Below are 22,806 nucleotides of genomic sequence, written 5' to 3' on the forward strand. Positions count from 1 at the left end.
CTCTGTCCATCAATTCAGACATTAAACAGCTGAAAAGTGGTCACTGCAGAGGTTAAGTTTGTCAGTCGAGAGCAGGACAGTGAGCTACTCAGCAGCTATCACCTCTCTCTCTAAGTACCACACCAGTCTGGTAGCTGAGACCAATTTTACCAACAATCTGCCTCCAGGGGCTGTTTGAAACACTACAGACCAGCTACAGAATCCAATTCAGAGACTGTGAGTAAGTGATAAAAGGGATCTATCCTGGCTCCCCACCCCTGAATAAATTTTGATAGCAGTAATGAAGTCAAATATGTGGGATGTCAGTACAATTAAATGACTTATCATGAAAGAGTAAAGTCTGCATTTTAGAGGTGAGTTATCTCTTCTTGCATCAACAAAACATAATGTCTTTATTACTAGCAGGAAACAATTCCAGTTTTTCCTGACTCAATTGTGTAAATTAACAAACCAGGTTTTCTCCTGGCTAAAATGCACATTGGACCAGGGCAGTAATCACTTCCAAAATTAGCTCTTCCCTCGCTCACACGAAAGGATGTTTCTTATGGCAGCCCCTCCTGCCATCTCCCATAGCCTGCTGGGTCTGCATGAGCCTTGCAGGCCAGTTGAAGAGACAAAAAGAAAATGAACAACAGGTAGAGTAATGCATAGAGAAAACACGGGCCATGCAGTATAGACATGCACCATCAATCAGCTGCTTTAGAGCAGCTGCCTGCAGTTGAAGCTTTGTCAGTGTGATACCAGCAAAATCAGGTCCTCAGGTCCAAGAGCTCAGGTGTTACTTCCTTGCCCTTTGCCTGCTCCTGAAGAAGATACTTGGAAAAATCTGTCAGGAAAAGGGACCAGAAAACATCACCACTCTCTTCTACTACAGTACTAGCACACAGGGTAATAAAGGCAATTCAGTTTTCCCTATGTGCAAGTGCTGGAGGTCATCACTAGTACAAGGGCCAAAATGATTCTGACTTCTTGCCACAAAATCTTAAATCCTTGCTTCTTGACAATTCAATAGGATCAGCATCAGTGAAAGTACACACTCCATCCTTTAAACATCCTACAGTCCTCAGGAACGGGAGACCATGTGTAACCTGAGAGTATTTGCTGCTTGGAGAAAACTTTTCACTGCCTCCCTCCATTTGTAAATCTCCTTCTGTGGGTTTATTTTAGTATCTTGATTCTATTTGAACATAGCTTATTATGATTTAATTTCCGCCTTTTTTTTTAAACAGAGGATGGAAAAGAAAAATAAATATCTCATGCTCTCAGCATATAACACTTGATGTAATAGACTGAAATGGCTCCTTCTAATCACTTGGGGATTTTTAAGTGCATTTTATTGACATGATAAGCCATTATGAGTCCTTCAGACTTGTTATGGTTTACCATACCAAGGCTTATGGTTTTAAGTAATATTCCTAATATGCATTCACAGCATCTACTCCAACATATTCTTTAATCTCAATTAAATATCATTAAAGATATGTAGGGTACCTATGTTTAAGTGGCACTAGAACAGTATTTATATGCCCTAGGAACCAAATAATGTCAGATTGATTCAATTGCCTTCCGTCTCATCCCATACCTTATTATTACTCGGAACAAGTTCATATGCAAAAGTAACATTATTCAGTGGAATTATGAGGTACAAAAGTTTTTGGTGGTGGTTGTTTTGCTAGGGTTTCTTTCTTTCTTTTCTTCAAGTTAGTTGTTAAAATGAGATCCTTTCTGCCAATCCCCAGCACCTGAGCAGAAGTTAAAACATTTTGATACATCTCAGCAAAACAGAGGCTATCCCTAATGTCCAGGACAACATTTCTTTTCAAAAAGAAATAAAACTGAATGTCAAAGGTCACCAGCAAGAGCAAAACTCTGAACAGCTGTGCAGCTATCCTGAACAGCCACATGATACACCTATGTCTTCCCGAATCTATGCAGCAGATTTCTGGCCAGCTCTTTTATGTTATTTGTACTTCATACTACTCTGTTTCCCTGTTTCATCTTCCTTTTATACATGGGTCCCCTGTCCTTAGAAGAAGAAACTGAGATGCAGCAAAAAGAAATAGTGTCCAAGGTAGATCAGAGGTAGTCAAAATTAGTATGGCTGCAAAACTGCCTCGACCTTCTCTTAACAAAAGGCAGGGAGTCCTGCACTAAGAGAAGAAACAGAGAAAGCTATTAGAAGGTTATAAACCACTTAGAACCTAAGTGTTATGAATTTATGGCACTGGCTCTAACTCTGAAATGGAAAAGGTGCAGCTCATTTACGGGGTTGAACTGGGGCTGAGGACAAAGTAAGATCCACCAAAATAAAGTACAAAAAAAAAGAAGTGGGCAACCTGGCAAAGCAGGCATCAAATTTGGCATAAGCACAGATTTTAAAGTAGGTTTCCAATGTCCCATCTTGCCCTCTGGTGCTCTCCCACTGAGACCAAGGGCAAAAAACCTTGGGCAGGGTTAAAAACAGATCAAAACTACAGTATTCTCTAAATTCAAAAGAAACTGGGAGTTGTCACCTTGCACAGAAGCTGGATGATATTAACCAGCTACTGCTGTAGCACCTTGCTTCTTAAAGCAGTTGCACTTGGAACACTTTCCTCTAATTTAAAGAAAAGTATATATATGTAAATGATTAAAAGAGCGTATTTGTCATTTAATGGGTTATACCAACAGCTGAAACAAAGATATTAATATGTTGCAAAACTAAGGGATGTAAATCCAAATGGTACTTGTAGTTATGGTCAGAAAGATGCACAAACCTCTAAGTACTCTATGCAAAATAGCTGCAAAAACAGAACTGTTTTTCACTGTTATCAGAAGCTGGCCCACTACTGAAGCTTACCCTCAGTACTAGACGTTATATTTCTCCTATAATGGATTTTGAGTTTATGATGCTCTCTCAGAATCATTTCAATAAAACCAAAGGCTATCAAATGATTTCATAATCAATTAACACTACAGCTTAATTCCCAGTCTGCTACATCCTTCAGTACTGCTTTGCCACATAATTGACATCTAATTTGCCATACCATACAAATGGCCTTGTTTACTCTCATTCCATTATCAGTAACTAGCTCATTATTCTAATGCACTCTGAAGTATTTTAAAAATAAATGTGAAAGCAAGTTCCATTCTATTCTACATTCATTAGTTATCCTTCCAGGTTAGAAACCATGTTCAAAACATTTCTTTTAATACATACCAAGTAACTCACGGGTGCCAGAACATGGTCCACATTTTAGAAAAATTTGTTGTGGTAAGACACCAAAGCACATAACACCAGGCAGCAAGACTGACACATTTTAACACTTAAATAACTAGCATTTTATAGCTTTCTGCAATATTTTGATACTCAAAGTTATAGAAACAGTTCAAAAGTTCCTTCTGAGAAACTGCCTTTACTTTATCATTACACCTTTAACATTACTAAGTTTGTTAAAAACACCAGAATAAAAAAAGTAGTATAAGCAACTGAAGCCTTCAATTAATTCAGTCAACTCTGAACTCAGAGAGAAATCCACAAAGATAAAATCACTTTCTGAAAACCTAGGCCTTTAAACTAGTCTCCTGATCTCATCAATTCATATGCTGTTTTCTCAGACTGTTAAAGATAGTACTATACAATCATTATCCATGTAATACTCTGATATTTAGTATTTACTTTCCAGGAGGATGTGGTTTTTTAAAAATAAATTAATGTTCTTTGAATGCATACAGTCATTTCAAAACTCAATGCAAGGTGGAAACAATTTTTGAGGAAACTAATTACTAAAGTTCCTGCGATAAATCAAGTGAAAAGGTATCACATTCCTGGATCACAAACAGGAAATAATGTTTGATCTTCATAATCTAGAAAACTCCTATCCACACCTTTTTTCATTTGCATTTTTTGACCTATATTGGAGTAAAGTTCTGTTTCATATGTAAAATTAATCAGATATAGATAACATACAAATGTGAAATACTGTTATGATCATTACCAAAAATATTGACTACGATCCTCTAAACACATTTTTATATCCACAGGTACACACACCCAACCATCCATCTATCCATCCATCCAAGATATTTCAAAGAAACCTAAGGTATGCAGCCCCAGCAACATGTAAGTTAAGAGAGGACAAAGAACTATTTTAATTTTATGTTTCCTTTCTTTGAAAAGGCACAGTCCGTAGTACTTTGGTGTGTTGTCCATCTTTTAAAAATTATTTAGAATACACATTCAGAAAGGAAAAACAAAATTCATCTAGTCCAAGACCAAAATGGGAGGTTTTCAGTAGCAAGTACCATTGCACAGCAAGTAAAAGACAACCAGGCAGGGTAAAAAATGGCTCTGTGGCTGAGCCCAAAGAGTGTTGGTGAATGCAGTTAGATCCAGTTGTCAGCTGGTCACCAGTGGTGTTCCATGGGGCTCAGTGCTGGGCCCTGTTCTATTTATCATCTTTACTAATGATTTGACTGAGGGGATCAAGTGCACCTTCAGTAAATGTGCAGATGATATCAAGTGGCAGTGTTGACCTGCTTGAGGTTAGGAAGGATCTACAAGTGAATCTGGAGAGGCTGGAGCCATGGGCTGAGGCCAAGTGAGATTAAACACGGCCAAGTGCTGGGTCCTGCCCTTAGACCACAACAACCCCATGCAACGCTACAGTCCTGAGGCAGAGTGGCTGGAAAGCTGCCCAGAGGAAAGGGACCTGGGGGTGTTAATTACCAGCCAGCTGAATATAAGCCAGCAGTGTGCCCAGGTGGTCAAGAAGGCCAATGGCATCCTGGCTTGGATCAGAAATGATGTGTTCAGCAGGACCAGAGGAATGATTATCGCTATGTACTGGGCACTGGCGAGGCTGCACTTTAAGTTCTGTGTTCAGTTTTGGGCCCCTCGCTACAAGAACATGGAGGTGCTAGAGTGTGTCCAGAGGCGGGCAATGAAGCTGGTGAAGGGTCTCACGACAAGTGTCATGAGGAGCAACTGAGGGAATTAGTGTTATTTAGCCTGCAGAAAGGGAGGCTGAGATGGGATCTTATCACTCTCTACAACCATCTTAAAGAAGGTTGTAGCGAGGTGGGTGTTGGTCTCTTCTCCCAAGTAACAAGTGATGAGAGGATGAGAGGAAATGACCTCAAGTTTTAATTCTTGGAAGATGGTCTTGAATTCCTCATATGTTGCTTGTATCATTGTCAAACAGGAAAGCCAGAAAAGAAAAAGGCTGTTAATTTTTTTTGTTCTACCACTATGAAACTAGCAAGAATAACACATTTCCATGTAGCAAGATGGCACTATTCCTGGAAACAAAATCTTCAAAACAGAAAACAGCCTGAATTTTAGGAAAGCTTAGTTTATTAAGAAGAACATGCTAAAACACATTACAAATGACAGAAGCATCATGCCAGTTTAGAGACAGGTCACCTAGCAGGTAATGACAGAACCCAGAAAAAAACCCTTGTCTCATTGCCTCCCTGAAGAAGCCTATGACTAAACATCTCATTCTTTACATCAGCTAGGAAACAGTTGTAGCTTCTTTCCAGCACTTACTCCCAGCTCTTGCCCACAGACAATACTCTTTTGTTTAGGCAGAACTTGGTGAGGTTCCAATTGCCTTTCTGTTGCCTGTATAGTCTCTCTAAATAGAGGTAAATATAAAGAAGAATGCAGTCTGGCTGCAACATCGCAACTCTTGAGTGTCTTATGATAGCAAAGTCATTAAGTTACTAAGGATTCAGTGGTGCTCTTGGGAAAATTCAGTCCTCTTAAGAAACAGCTATTAAGTTGCTCACATTTTTATACTAAAGCATCTGCATCTCTGTGAATTGAGCAATCATAAAAGACAAAACTTCTTGACAATTTCAGACACCTCTCCAGAACTATGTGCTCTTACTCACAAAGTTACCCTATGTTCTTAAGGGATTGATGTTATACAATGTAAGACAATGTAGCATCTCAAGGAAGATTAAGTACACCAAGCATGGTTCATGAAAGAACATCATATAATGTTCTGTAACAACCACTACGAATTCAGAAAAAGGTCAATTAAAAGTTCTGTTTGGAAGAAAATTAAAGGAATATTTGACCTTTCTCCAACAGGACAAATAAGCCTTCATTTCTTTGTCTCCTCCAGAAACAAGAAAATGTTTGCCAGTTAGAAAAATGTTTTTTCTGTGCCATTTTAAAGTTTGGTGGGTTGGTTTTTTTTATTATTATTATTTGTAGTCCTTCTACAAGTGAATTCAAAATACACAATTGCAGCTGCCCACTAACCCCACTTAAAAATAATGTTTAAAGGACTGCCTTAGAAAACTGAAATTCAGAAGCTCCTTCTTTCTGGGAAGTATACAAGAAACTGATTATTAGAAGCCATCCTGAGCTGCACAAACTGTAATGAGCTTCAAGAGCCTTCATATTATATAAGAAGAAGTATATGTAGTGATGTATATTCTAGGCAAGTAGCCTTGGAAGTTTTTCCTTTCAATCAAGAGAATGGATATTGACAGGAAAATTCTTATCCATTTTAGTAGAAACTAGATTTATTTCCATATAGAGATACATATCTTTATTTATCTTATTTTCAAATTCATCCTCTGAATCTGACACTTCCTGGGATGATGCAATTCATGTTTTTTGGAACCTCTAGTGCTAGAAGAGAGCTGCCAACAAAAGGTAGAACCTGAAAAAAGTCTATCCTGCCTTTTCAAAAGAAAGAGATCTTTACTGTAGTTTCCAAAGTGGACACCACTTTTAATTAAAATAGTGACACACTGCCCTGTTTGTGGACAAATGTTACATTTCTGCATATCACAAGTAAGGAGGAGCCTTGCAAAGAGGTGAAACCCTGCTGTTTTCCAGCTTAGGTGGATCAGCACTGTTCCTCTTGTTTAAGAGTTCTTCAGCATGTGAGGCAGAGCAAGTGACAACAGGAGCTGCTGTCCTGCAAATCTGGGAGATACCTGCCTTCTGCAAGCCAGTTTGCTTATCTCGGCAGCACCAGCAGGAGCTCAGGAGGAGCAGGGAAGCACCATTTTGTAGGACAAAGGCACCACCACATAGCCTCCCATCTCCAGTTGACCGACACTCAAAGCACAGTGTAGAAACACACATTGATCACTGAGAATTAGAGATATTAAAGTACACAAGAAAGGCAACTTTCATTTAAAATTATAAAACTACAAAACTGGTAAATTTATCACAGCTATACTTCCGAAAATCACTATCAAATTTCCACATTTCTAACATGACTTGTCTCACTACTCCTTTCTATTTCCAACTATCTAGCATAAAGAGAACCAATTTTTAAAATTACATATACAAAATCAGGTATGAAGAGTTTTGTTCAACTATTCCAAATCATAAATAGATGATGTACTGAAGAAGTCTGTCTTTGTCTCGTTATAAGTTAACACAACTGTATTCCTGACTTCAAAAATCTTGGTAATCACCATTTACCGTATCTGATCATTATTGTGCCAAAATTCATAATGAATTCTTCTTTTACTTTTTGATGTTTTCCTAGATGAAACTCAGTTTACTCTTCTCCAGCATATGCTTCTTTTTATATCTACCATCTGACATCTGCTGATTACCAGAATTAAAACATAAGTTAAATACTGAACTTCAGGTGGAATGACAGTATAAACACCGTTGACTGCTCTTTCAGTTGGAATATTGTCTGTGTAAGGCTGTCCAGTTTCTGATTGATGGTGAAGAACACTTAATACTGAAAAATCAAAAGATAAAACTAGAGATATGCTAGTAGATTTAGTTTATTGAATAAAGTGCAATGGAGAAAAATAGTATATATTCTTTCACTTTCAAAGAGAGATTGAATGAATATTTGCCATACTCTGGAACCAAACGTGTCTAAAATTCAAGCAGACCCTGACCACCAGTGAAAATACTTTAGACATTCTTTGCACACCTAAGTAATAAAAGTGAATTCCACCTAGGTAAAAATGTGACTGTCAATGTCTACAACTCCTAACAGTCAAAAACATAACTAAGATATTGAGAAACTTTTTTCTTTTTCAGTTTTAAGGCAAGCTGTTTAAAGCTCTGCCTTGTTGTTTGTCTTCCATATTTAATCCTAATTCTCCATAAGGACTTGAAAGGGAAAAAAAAATGTTGCTCATAAATTAAACATTGAACCCTAAGTCTTCAGAAAGAACAGAAAATGACAAGATTTTATATACTTTAGGGTTCTTTTCTCCTAGATTTGTATACATAATGTCAGCTATAATTTTTCAGGTTCCTTTTAAGTCTGTAGCACTGCTAACAGAACTGCAGCTGCTCTTTATTTATTTTTATCCTATTTTTTTTTCCCCATGTTCGTAATACACAGGCTGTCTGGCTTATTTTCAAGCCATTGAAATATTTTCATTCTCAAAAAGTACAACAGGTCATAACCACTTATATGCTTATGTTTAGGAAACCCTTCCTCCCTCCTTTCCTCAACCTTCTGTGAATTCTGGAAATTCAAGTGGACATCTTAAGACAGCATGTTTGTATTGTGCTGTTATAGCTGTTCACCTCTGAGATTTCTGAGATTTACTGTATAAAACAACTTGTTCTTACTGTAGTACTTTCTGCCACAATGAAATGCAGACATCTATAAAAAGTCTGTCACTTAACACAAAATCATGTAACTAAACTTTTAGAAACTTATTGTCTGTTCAGTTTTAGCTCAAGAGTTAGCTGTAGGTACACTGAACTTCTCCAAAAGTACACCTCAATGAGTCTTCATTTGTTCAGGAAAAAAAGTTTATGGTGGAGAAATAATACTAAAATCTTCCTTGTAGACCTTATTAAGTAGTGTTGAGCTTGAAGACTGGTTGCCTTTCTTTTTCCTAACACAAGTTTATGTGTAGATATTAGAACATGTAGTTAAATGTATCATTGAAAAAAAATTCCAAAACTAATCATGGTCAACTAAATTTCTTTGCATGGCCACAGCAAGGCCTCTTAATCTCCTCCCTCAAAGTCATTATTTAAAAAAAAAAAAGAAATTATTCTTTTTTATACAACAAACATTTTCTTTTTTGCAGTAAAATGAAAACTATTTAAAAATGAAAATGATTCTATATGTTACATTATGTGAGCCTGCAAAGCCAGGAAGATGAAATGCAAGCTTTCTGTTTGAGTGCAGAAAAAACCAGAAACCTATGTCTATTCGGGATGTTAAATGAGGAAAATCACTTTAGCTGCTTTGTATTAAGAAGCTGTATCAACAGAACTGGCATCCAAACCACTGGCTGTGTGACTGCCCATAAAATCAGTGGAGCACTGTTTGCCTTATATACACACTACCATTTTAAATTTTATATCCGAGTGGTAAATACAGAAGGGATGATTTATCAAATGGTCCAGCACTGTGTGTCTTCAACAAAGAGAGGATGTTACACAAAGAAAGCTGTCTTTTCTACAATATGTTATCCTATGACATAATTTTAACGATAAAAATAATATCCCTTTTAGGGGATGATAACATAAGAATAATCAGCTTTTAATAAAAGAAGGTGGAGCAATTTCTAAATATACAGGCAGTGGAGCAAGTATTCAAGTTGTATATACTCAGTACCTCTGAGACTTCAAGAACTGCATATAAGGGAATAGTAACTAAATAACTGATTCACCTACGCAGTCTCCCCATTCTAGACCGGTCCAAAAAGAGCAGCTCCAACAACAATCCAGATAGTCCTGAATCTACCTAGTTTTTGCTATTAGGTAAAACATAAACCAGAAATGAACAGAACTAGTGAGGACCTTCTTGTGCCCTCATGTCTGGGAGGCCATACCTTGCTTATATGATTCCTTTCCTTGAGTCCTCAGAAGATAATTTATAGATAGCTACTAGAACTCCGGTGCAAAGTAAGAACACACTATGCTCATGGCAGTATACATGTTGTTGATCAATTTAGTAAAAGCATCTAATTAACAGTGCAAGTATGATCAAACTATTCTGAAAAGCCTTGATTCTTCTCAGTCCCCAACCTTTCATCTTAAATTCTGTAATTCTGAAAACTCAAATGTCACTTCATGTTTGACCTTCAGGCTCATAAATCCCATCCTCAGGCCCACAACTCTATTATAGGCTCTACAGAGTGTCAGGTAACTATTGCTAACCTGAACCATGCAGCAATTCAAAATGAGCGCTTAGGATACTTAACAGAATGAGTAACAGAGCTAGAAATGTTCTCTTTAACCTCTAAAATCTTAGTCTCTTCACATTTAAAAAGTGATTTAAAACTTCATTACTTGAAAACTCTTAAAAATTAATAATCTTTCAGAGTAATTAATGCCTCTCACAGCTGTAACTGTGGATTCAATAACAATAGTTGCAAGGAAAATCCAACCCTCAACATCGAAGCTCCAAGTCTCTTAGTTAAAAAATGTGTTTCCTAGAGCTCCTGTGCTCCCTAGTGCAGGAAAGGGGACTTTGGGAGCCACAGCCAAGCTGGAACAAGAGTCAAGAGCCTGAAAACCTGGGAGTACCAACACTACACAATGCATGTGGCACAGCCACAAATGTTGGAAATCTGGGTTTTCTTGAAGCTTGTCAAGCCAGTTGGTGGGAATCTATCTGGTATGCTTTCATTTTTTTGTTGTTGTTGTTGGCTGGTTGGTTGGTTGGTTGGGTTTTTTTTAGTCTCTGATGGTTATAATAAGCAATATACATCTGTGAAGTACTTTGGTTTTGGCAAAATTGCCTTTTTTCCAGGTAATCTCATTTCAACTGTGAATCCCAAACCTGCCCCGGACATTGGCTTTTGAGCTGCAGATCCTTCCACTGCAAGTTTCCTGGGAACACAAGAGATCTGGACCGATAGCCCTGCTGCCTCAGAGTCCAGAAATGGGAAAGAAAACCAGGAGGTGAGAGTTACTAAGGTTTTTCTCCCAGGGAACTTCCAACTGATTAAGAAGCTAGCTCCACGTCTGAAGACAAAGAATGCTTCTGGAAATCACAAATGCATTCTAGGAATGTCTCGTTCACATTTTAGGCAGAAAACAGTGAGTTATATTGAAAGCAATTTATTAGTTCTGAAATTACCACAGTCTTAACACTGGGAAAGAGGTTCAGATGTTGTGAATTGAAGTAGGTCTGCTGAAGCCTATCATGATAATCTCTGCATTTTTGTATTACATTGACAGAATGGCTCAATTACTTTTTTTTTTTTAGTCATATTTAAAGTAAACAATAGACTGAAATGAACAACTCTTATCTTCAGATATTTATCTGGAGTTACTGCCCTACAGCGTGTAGGAAAATCTCTTCAGTGAGCAAGTCCTTTCATTTCTTGGGCCCTTTCTATCAGTGTACTAAATTCAGAAAAATCAAGTGTTTGTTCATAAATCACAGACAAGATCTGGACCAAAAAAACGTTATTGCAATGAACAATGGTCTGGACATTTAAAATGCTTATTAGCAAAACAACACAGAATGCTGCCTCAGCTAATATAACTTTTCAACACAGCTTTAGAATAATGATTTTTTTAAAAGATAAGTTTGATCTGTAATTCAAATCACTGTATCTTTGATTTGCTACTCCCTCCTCCTCTCGCTCTCCCCTCCTCCATCCCCCAAAAAGCTTCATATAGAGTGTCTGGAAAGCAAAGTAGGAATCTATGCAGACACTATCCATCACATTTCTGTCTTAATTGAATGACACCAGAATGAGATCGATAAAATGTAACAAGAGACAGCTTTGCATTTCCACACTCACTTATTCTCCTTCTCTATTACTGCCAGCCATCACCGTGACCAGAAAGCCTAAGTATTGAGTTGGAACGATGCTGCCAAGCAAGCTGTTAGTATATGAATAAACTTGTCAGGAAAACAATAAAACTTATAATACTGGGAAAGGCCAAAATGTCAAAAGGCCGCTGCAAGTAGCATTAAGCATGCTACTTTTAAAGCTGTACTATAGAAACATACGAAGAGTTTCTAAATAACATGGGCAGTGGCAATTCTTCAGATATTATTCCCCTCATTCCCCCAAGACATGTCTGTATGCATGTGTGTGACCATCTGACATGCAGTTGTCTTGACCTCTTGGCGCAAATCTGCAATTTCCACAATAAACCCAGACCAGCTGTGATTTCCCTGTGTTCAAGGATTCTGAGACCTCCAATGCATTATTGATAACCTCATTGCTGTGCTAAAAGCAGGGACTGATGTACTCATAATCTCAGACTTTTCCTGAAAAGCTACAGCTTCACATAGCAATTGATGATGAGAAAACAAAAAAAGAAAAAAATGTTACAAAACAAGGCCAAATCTTGTGAATTGCAGTATATGCACATTTCAGTGTGCATGCTTAGCAAAAATTTAAGCTTTTTTCAAACTCTTCCTCTTTTCTAACATTTGATTATGATGAGCTATAATCCTGACCATATAAGTGTAATACTAGATTATCAGGAGCAAAATTAGTATGTCAGCTTTGGAGTCACATTTATGTTGAAAATAGCCTCTGCCCAAAGCAGAAATAAGGCACATTCTGCTACTTATTCTGCTACCCAGAAACAAAAGGAAAGTAACAATGCAAATAGCTAACAGCATTAAAAAAAAAAAAAAAAAAAAAAAAAAAAAAAGGAAAAGAAAAAGAAAAAAGGAGAAACACATTGCATCAAGTAAATATTGTAAATGAAATTTATTATATCGGCAGGATGGTCAATTAGTTAACAATAGTAAAACTGTACAGGAAATAGCTGTAGTTCTGCATATTTAGAAAGCTAAACTGGAATTTGAAAACACAAGTATTACCAATTTTCTAGCTGCAGTTTAGTATGTAAAGAAATGCTTAGACACTGCATCATAGGAAATGTTCTCTTCATGTTTCAAGACAGACTGTCATATTTCAGCTTGAAACTCAATTAGATATTCTAACAATTGCTGTACAAGTACAAGCACTTCTGCCAGGCATTATTAAAATCCAACTGATGAGACACTCAGCCTCTTAGCTTCAATAGATAATTTTTCATGCCTGGTTGACTATGTTGCATTGTTTCTTCATTATTATGTTCATGCTTAGTCTTAGGGCAGCTTTTTTTTCTTATCTTTTTTTTTTCCTGTACCAACAATCAAATATAATTTGTCTGAAGCTATAAGGCTGAGACACTTATAAAATTAGAAAGATTACTCAATTCATCACTATTTAGCAAATTTAAGCATGTAACAACTTCAGTTCCCGATGATATTGTTTTTTGTAAGAAAGTATATTTCTATAGCAGACATAAAAGGAAAGTTTTCAATATTACACCAAAGTTAGAGAAAGTATGCGCAATTACAATAATGAACATCAAATATTAATTGTTATTGAAAGTATACTGAAAACTTTTTTACATATTCTCCTCATCTTTCAAAACACTATCTAATCCTGAGTTATCAAAACTAAAATTAAAAGGTTTTCCTGTTTTGATGACTGTCTCATCACATAAGACTCACTCAGAACTTAAGAGAAATACAAATTCCTTACAGAATTACTACCGAAAAGCAGAAATAACTAGGGTAGCATTAAAACCAGCCAATTGCAGAAATCAGAGATAAAATATCTTACACCTACTGCAGATAATGTCTTATAACATGGTCATCATATCACGTAACATAACCATCATATAATTTGGCAGAAAAGCTGGAAACATTAATTGAAAGACTGTAAGCTGGGAAAGTCTTAATACCACCATTTCAGAGAAATCATAATATCATGACTTCAGGGCACCTACACAGTCAATGAGAAAAAGAGACTACTCTAAATAGGAATGTTGAAGAAGGATGCTCAGACCATCTTTGGGGAAAGTTTCTCTATCAACGAGAAAGCATACAGAGTTTATGTACCCAGTTTGGGTAAATAGAGTGGGATGGTGTGAATGCACTGCTGGAAGAGCTTGCATTGTACAAAGGGTGAAAAGAGCTGATAGCACAGATTCTATTTTGGTGCCCATCCTGTGAAACTAGGGAAAACTAATACTTTGCATGTATGTGGGGCTGCGTGCCCTAGGTTTGTGCTCCTCTTCACTTGCTCACATCAGTACATGAGAACTATAGACAAAAGCTGAAAGGTTGAGACATGGAGCTTTTCAGCCCAAAGAAGAAAAGACTGGGAGAGGACATTATCAGTTCTTATAAATACCTAAAAGGCAGGTGTCAAGAGGAAGGGGTGAGCCTTTTTTCTGTAGTGCCCAGTGACAGGACAAGGGGTAACGGATACAAGCTGGAACACAGGAAGTTCCACTCGAACATGAGGAGAAACTTCTTTCCTGTGAGGGTGAGGGAGCCCTGGCACAGGCTGCCCAGAGAGGGCATGGAGTCTCCTTCTCTGGAGGTTTTCAAAACATGCTTGGATGTGTTCATGAGTGACCTGATCTAGGTGGACCTGCTTGAGCAGCAGTGTTCGACTAGATGATCTCTAGAGGTCCCTTCCAATCTCTACCATTCTATGACTCTGTGAAACACACCGAGTCCACACTATTATGCCATTCATGACAAATGCACATGTATCACTCAAAGATAGCTCCTTAGGATGCTTAAAAGAAATAAAAAACAATTCTAAGCACAAGTATTTACTTCACTGTTACTTTACATTTACAAGATTTGGGATTTCTAAGAACATATGCAAATGACATCAGGTTTCCATATGAAGACAGAGATTTGTCCTCCACTAACTCCATCCACATCCTAAATTTCTCAATGGTTAACAAAAGTTTATCATCGGAGTCTGTATTTCACCACAACACCCAAACAAACATAAGTCTTTTCATTTAATCCCTCATTGACATCAATTTACAGAGGTTTAGTTTTTGCTTCCTATTAATCTATACGAGTGAGTTCCCAACTCTGTCATTCCAAGGTTGGCTTTGTCAGTGAAAGCTGATATTACAGACCATCTTCATCTTTAGACAACCTTCTCTTCCTCTTTGTTGCTTTTCATTGTGTTTAATTCTGTAAAGCACCATAAATGGCTGTTGAAATAGCAGCCTGAGAAAGACTACATTACTTTGAGCACTGTAAAGTAAATGCTGCGGACTTAGGTTCTCTGGTAAGATTAAAAACACATTTTTGTAATACAGACTGCCATTTACTTTCCAAATTCTAGTTATGATAGTTACTCTCCTTTTGTTTCTCCTTCTTTCCTTTTGTTTACTTGTGAGGGAAGGTCATACTGTTTACATGAGTTTAACATATATCCATGATGGAAACCAAAATATCTAAGTTTGGGACCTAAATTCTCTGTATGGGTAGTGCAAGGATGTATGTGTCTCTCTCTAGGAGTAAGATTCAAAGCACATAAACTAGAAGGAGGTTTGAGGTCCAGCAGTAACGTCATCCTCACATTCAAGCAAAACTAAAGCATGGACACACATGCAGAGGAGAAAAACCTGCCAGAGATAGGCATCAAGTTCTTCCTCAGATGTACTTAAACTCCAAAGGACACTATGACCAGCAAAAAAAAAAGACTGCCTGGACAGCAGATGTCCCATGATGTCCCATGATGTCCAGGCAAAATGAATCTCCCCAGGTTCACCAACTCTCTCACAGTGGAAACCTCTCACATTTAAAGTGGCAACAAATTTGCAGCTCTATGAGGAAACTGATCTCTAGTCTTTTTGCAAATGCAGAAATCAAGGAGATATGTGTTACTGTGTGAAAAAGGCTTCAGACTTTTCCCGTAGACACATCTCACCACACACACACACAGGTTCAGTGAATTTTGAACACATATGACATGAAGCTACAGGCTAATATCTTTCAGTTACTTCACTACAGATGAGAGCCATGAAGTTCATTTCAATAGGCTTACAGGAGACAATGGCAGAATCTCCATTGGAGATTGCTCCAATCCAAGATTGGGGCACGGAGGCTGCATTGCAGGGAGCAGCTGGAGCTGCTGATGAGGCATAGGACCAGTTCCTACCCATCCCACATTGAACCATATGGATTTGAGCCGTGGTAGTGATTTAATGCTCTTGTACCACTGATGCCCCCTAATGACTGTGATGGCCCAGAGCTTTGCCATGCCTGAAACCATGCAAAACTAAAGATAATAGGCTTTGCACTGTGCTATCTTAGATGGTCAAGCTGTACCTCTACAGATGAAGAGGAGCAAATGTTTTGCAAAACATCATTCTTTGCAACTACACTAAAGAGCTACGGATTGTCTTAACTGCCTTTGAAATAAAGATGTTTACATATTTTTCATTTCAAACACAAGGAGATACAGTGACCTTAGTGAAAATTTTGGATGGGATCACTGAAGCATACTTAAAAAAAAAAAATCAACAAATTTAAAATAATTCAACTTACCAAGAATCTTACTTCACTATTTTTCTTTAATCCAGGGAACAAAAGTTACGTAACACAAAAAAATTCTAACTCCAAATGTCAGTTTTCTCTACCCTTTTTCTCAAAACCAGCTTTTAGGGGTAAGAACAATTTAACTTTTTATTTTATTAATTTATTCTTAGAAGGTCATCAAAACTCTCTTTTAATAGTCATTTAATATCTAAATCCTTCTCTATTCTACTTCAGTATATGATGTTCTATATATTGAACTTTGTGACATGTGTTCGTTAGCCTTTTCAAACAAACGACACACACACAAGCTGGCCTTTTCCATACCATGTGTATGAGAAACTTAAAAATGGTTTTTAATTACTGCATTGATTATAGATATTTAAATATTTCCATAGCAATAAAATAATACCATTTGGAAAACACAGCAAAGCACTGCTCTGTACCAAATATTAGTTTCCCTAACAGGTAGAAAATATGATAAAAAATTCTGTGGTGTTATTTTAGTCCACTGAAATAGAATTGTTTCATTGAATATACTTTAAAATAACAGGAGAGAAAGTGGGAGGTTAACTGGAAAAAGAAAACAAAGGATAGAGTTTGCAAAGTAACTGTTGGGTAAGATGCTAAGGAGTACTTTGATATGAAAACATAATGTTTTGCCACATTAATCAATTAACACATTATATTACTAATGTATTCCTTCACATCAAAATTACTTCAAGCTCTTGAGCAAATAACATTTACATTATTTCAGGAAAAAATATGTCAGAAATCTGGTATAACATCTCTTTAAATTATGCCAGAAATCTGTTTGGTATCACATTTCTATAAAGCAATTATTGCATCTACTGAAGCAAAAAAGTTTACTCTGACACATTACCACTAAGAATATTTATGGAGAAGGAGAAATACAGAAGAGGCTTGTACTTAATAATGTAGGGTCATTAATTAGCATCAAATGAAAGAAAAGCAATAAAGCGATTTTGTCACCAATTACTGACAATTTGCCTAAGTACAACCATTAATTTGGGATAATATAACCCCCATAAAATTAAGGGAACGAAACTATTTCAATCAATATCTTTTGTTAGTCTCCTTCCACTAATTTAACTGCCTTAAGGTATCAAAAGTTTTGAAACCTTTAAATGCCTTAAGAAAAATTGGAGAACATTGCCTACCTCAAAGTTGTTGGCTTTTGGTTTGGGGCTTTTGTTTGCAGTTTTTTTTTTTTTGGCTGATAATAAGGAAAGTTAGGGGGATTAAAATTGTGACTCTTCGGAATTACCACAGTCAAAGCACTTGTTTACTTCCATTTCTCCTATTATTTTAGAGAACTTTCATTACAGGGAGTCTGATTAGGCGAGCAAGGCATATCAATGTTTAACAGTTTGATTAAGGAATCCTCAGTATTTACCAACACTGCCAATACTAACATCAGGTAGCAACAGGGAGTGCAAATTATATTTTTGCACTGGTATATGTTCCTAGCCTTTCCCACCTCCAGTCTTGAGAAAATGACAAAAAAACACAGGAAAAATGCTGTCATTCACTCCCCGCCCCCATCTCCAGCTCTCATCCCCCACAAAATTTCCTTGACAGTCAGCATCACCCACCAACTGCCATTGGCGGAAGGAAACGGCTGTGCAGATGTGGCCACAGCAGCCTGGCCTCATGCGTCCCCCCTCTGCTCCAGTGCTGTGTGCCGCTGGCTTCACAGTGCAAGGTCAAACGAGTATACACAACATTTAATCGGTCCAGCTACTCAGGAATAACCTTCCTGAGTGCTGGCAAGCACAAGCAGCTGACACCAGTGGCTGTCTGTACTAATGTTTAAAATGTTAGAAACAAGCAATGTGTCTTAAAGACAGTTTTCAAAACTCTTCTAAGGCTGGTGATGACTTTTATTACCAAATGTACTTTCCAGAGTGCCTTCTCCCTCAATATTTGATTGTACTCACTCATCAGTAAACCAGAGCAACCCTTCAATAACTATTGATACAGATTTGGGAAAGAAAAGACTCAGTTGAGGAAACTTACAGTGTTTAATCTTCATCCATATCAATTCATAAACTTCGGGTGCTAGAGTACAAATAAACACTCTAAAGGGTTTTAGCCGCAAGGAGATAAGATCTCTCCCTGGGGAGACGGCTAGAAACTGCTCCATTGCCTTTGTGCAGACTACTGGAATGTGCTTGCTTTTCATTTCAGTCTTTGTGTCTGGCACTCAGGCCTCACAGGCAGTGTCTTAAGCCATGCAGGGTCAGGGCAAACAGAGAACTGCATTCATGGACAGATCAAGTTTATGTGAGAATCTGCTCCTCCTGTGCCCTCAATTTCCATTTGAATTGTTAATAAAATCTCAGCCTGAAAGCACATGATCCCATCAGTGGGGAAGTCATGCAGAGAATCCTCTAGCTCAGAAAAACAAAATTTCTTTATCTTTTTCATCCTCCTCCTACATTCGTGGGAATAATGCCATGTAACCCCCCTCCTAAAGCAACCCAGTCCCCCAGCACAACACCTGATTGCCAGCCCACAGCTTGCACTAAAAAGCAGGGGGAGCAATTGCGGGGCGGGGGGAAGAAAGCAAGAGAAAAGATGCACAAGCAACACCCAGCTACAGCAAAACTGCAAACACAATAATTACACCTTTGTAGCATTTTACAGAGCCATGGACACCTTCAGGCAAAAATAGACAGGGATATTTCATTTTTTAAATTCATTTCCAACAGCTGATAATACTAGATGCAAGTCCTTCCCACAGCTTTATAACTGCATGAACGGTAGGGCCACAGAGATAATAAAAGGTCACACAAAAAGGAAAGAGCAGAGCCATACCCCAATTAACTTGGTCTCCACATGCAAAAAATGTGCAGGAACAAGAGCTGATATTTGCTGCAGGCATCAGACATGCATCTCCTAACCTTGCCACGGTCTAACTGGGCCTCTTGATTCTTCTGCCTTTGCTCTTCACAAGCTGTTTTAATATTGAACGCTTTTCAGAGGGATGGGCTGATTAACGAAAACATGAATTTCCTGCTTGCCCTTTAAGGTGGGTTAAAGGGGGTGCTACTAATCAATTACAGAACAAAAAGCAAAAGAGAGACTAAAGATTTAAAAAACTAGATGTCTTAAAGTTTACACCCTGTTTTCTGACCAAAGTATCCCCCTTTACTCCTTTCTCAAAACCATTTTTTTTTTGGTAGGGACAAAGTATAAAACTATTCAAGTAAAATCTCTGTGAAATGCAACAACTCAAGAGAGATTGCTGCAGTTTATACTTGTTCTTTAGAGTTGCACATCAGCACGGGATGAACAATAACTGCAGTAAACATACAATGGAATTATAATCTTGTGATTCTGAGTTCTGTGTGCTACCAAACCTCCACTCCCTCCTTCTCTTCCTCAACTGGGAAGATGCTTCCAGTAATCACTGAAATGAAAAAGCTTTATGGAAGAATTGTCTCTGTGACCAGTCCTGCCCAACACTTCACTCTGCCCACCACTTTGCTCACTAAGGCTTCCTCTTCTGCCCGGTGACCTCAAAGGACTTGCTCCTTGTATTAAGTATAAACTCCTGGAAAAGACAATTAGACCTTTGCCTGCCTATGAGCAGTGCATGGCTGAATCTTTACTGGATATCATTAGAAGAATATTATTATTGTAACAATATCTCATACTCAAAAGATGATTAAAAAATAGTACAGGCTTTTTAAGATTCTGGAGGCCTGGGAGTCTGCTGGTTTGAATTGAGGGGCATCACACAACCGGGTACAGAATCCATTATATGTTATGTTCATATCAATAAAGGACAATAAAATATCAACACAGCAGGGGTTGATGTTAGACACTGCCAGTACATGATGAAACCATTTCTGTTCTAGTCTTGACTTTACTGATTTTTGGCTAGGGCTGGTGGAATCACTCCTTGAGAAACATAACCAGTGGATTCAGCCCTTAAATCTGTTCACCAGGTGTTCACAAATAGGTCATGGGTGTTATTAATTACTTCATTAGTCACAAGTCCTTGAGCAGTGTATGCAAACATATTTGACCTTATGACACAATTTTTAACTGACCGCTATGAACAATCACTATTCATTATTCGTGATGCATGACTGGTCACATAATTCACAAAATTGTGCTCTTTTCCTGATTGGGTAGCTCCAGATATGTAGACAAGGCAGCCCTTTCTGTTTGTTAAGTCTCCAGAACTGCTTGAAACAGCTTAAGGAATTTACTTTCACATCATCGTTAAAACACTTTATTCAAATAGAACTTTCAGAGCAATTTTCTTGAAAATACTTGTTCCAGGTTCTGTTTTCCCCTACAGAATGTGTGACTGGTGAACGTGGCTTTCACTTCATGCTATGAATACCTAGGGAGCTGCAGAGAGAGCAGAGAATGTGTTGATAGCTTCATTGCACCAATATATGCACACTCTCAGAACACGATTATCACATGGAATTTACAATTTCAACGTATCATCTGTGACAGGACACTTACAGGCTTTCTTGCCCAAATGACCTTTTCCTTTCTCCCTGGTGTCTGAATACAAACTCCAAGAACTCCACTTCCTTTTTTGTACAGTCATTCTCTACTCATTCAAATACCTCCTTAAAATTATTTTCTCTTGGATAGCTTATTGATGCTTACTCATATTTTATGGATACAGTGAAAGCTGCCATACCAGAGCACTAAATACAACTGACGAACAGAACAATGTCCTTTCATTAAATCCAGACCAGTGTGAATGTGGATACAGGGAAGAGGAGAACAGCATAGCAGGACGTTGCATAAAAATGACATACCATATACACACTCATACACACATTCCATCCCCCCAGTACAATGTACAGTACGTGTCTCACTATTTATCTGTATCCATTTGAAACACGTACCAGCTATTATGTCAGGTTCATCTTTTCTACTCTGTGCTAACCTCTATCAAGACCGATCACAGAATCACAGACAGGGGTGGGAAAGGACCTCTACAGTTTTGGTGGGGCTTTTTTTTTCTACAAAATACCTGTACACGATCAAAAAACAAAAGCATGGTAAAAACCTTCCATTGTTCAAGTTCCAGCTAAACGCCTAAATCAAACAGTCAGCTTTCCTCGATGTCTACCTCTTTCCTACTTTTGTCCTATGTATACATATTCTAGGTACAGTATGCATTCCTTACATGACAGTGAACTTAAAAGGTCTGAATACTGAACTGGTTTTGTACTTTTTAAAAAAATTGACTGGAACACTAAATGCCCATATTAATAATGTCATAGAATTATTAGAGTTAACTCTTTTTTTTACTCTATAAAAGTTTGATATCAGCATATTAACAATTAATGTTGGCATGTCATGAATCATTAAACTGTTTTCTATACAATAATGAGATTTGCAACGAAACATCAATAAAATAAGGCTTATTCAATCACTTTAAAAATGCACCTAAAATATTCCAATAATATTTTCCAAACCTAACACTAACTGCTACATCTGCTCATGGACAAAACATATCCATTCTTAAGGAACTGAAGGTAAGGAAAGCACATAATCAACAGACTTTCCCTTCAACAGAATCTAAAGCAACAAACAAATATACCCAGAAACAACAATACTATGTAACTCCTCTCTTCTTAAAGCATACTTTTTTCCTGTCTCAAGTGTACACAGAAGAAAACTAGCCTTTATATGAAATGGTTATGAATTTTCATGAATTTTAGAAAACTGATAATCCATTGTGCAATTAAGTCAGAACTACCTATCCAGGTCATCCTAATCTTAATTGGTGTATCTCATTACTTACTTGGGCTTGCTAACTGTGTCAGATTCTATCTTGCACATACAATGTAAACAATATTATGTAGGAAGTGGATTAAAATACTATTTTATATAAATTTTAACACAGATCTCTTGAAATGAGATTACAGACTTCATTAAGCCACACTTTCACCTTCCCTCTAGCAAGGATGTATCTTTGAATACCACAACCACAATTATACAAGAGGATTTTGATTTAATTAACCAATATAAAATGCTTCTCACTGGAGAAATAACATTTAAATTTCTTTGAGTTCTGCCAGTAAAAACACAGTCTAACATCTGATTTTAAAGTGGTGCTCACAAAAATAAACTTCTATGCATGACATGGTACACTTTAAAATACCTCAATTACCAAAATTTACATTAATGACATTAGGATTAGGTTTTAAGGGGCTTCATTCTTCTATAAATATTTGACTTTACAGTCCATTTAAAGATGGAAGAAAAGTTATTTCCATTAGCTCCTTACATACAAGAAGACATTTACGCAAATATTCAACAGCAAATACAACAGCTGTTTTGGGGGTTTTTTGTATCATGTTTTAAGTATGTTTAAAACCCAGGATCTTATTTTAATTATTCTAGAAGACTTTTAAAATACCTAGAGGACAGCTCATGGTGAAAAACTGTGAGAAAACCAATAGTTACACACGTGTGAAGAGGCTGGTCACCATCCTAGCTTGCACAGTCTCTTCACCTAGCTCAAGCA

This window comes from Colius striatus, chromosome 1 (genome assembly GCF_028858725.1).
Source record: "Colius striatus isolate bColStr4 chromosome 1, bColStr4.1.hap1, whole genome shotgun sequence".
NCBI classification, from domain to species: domain Eukaryota; kingdom Metazoa; phylum Chordata; class Aves; order Coliiformes; family Coliidae; genus Colius; species Colius striatus.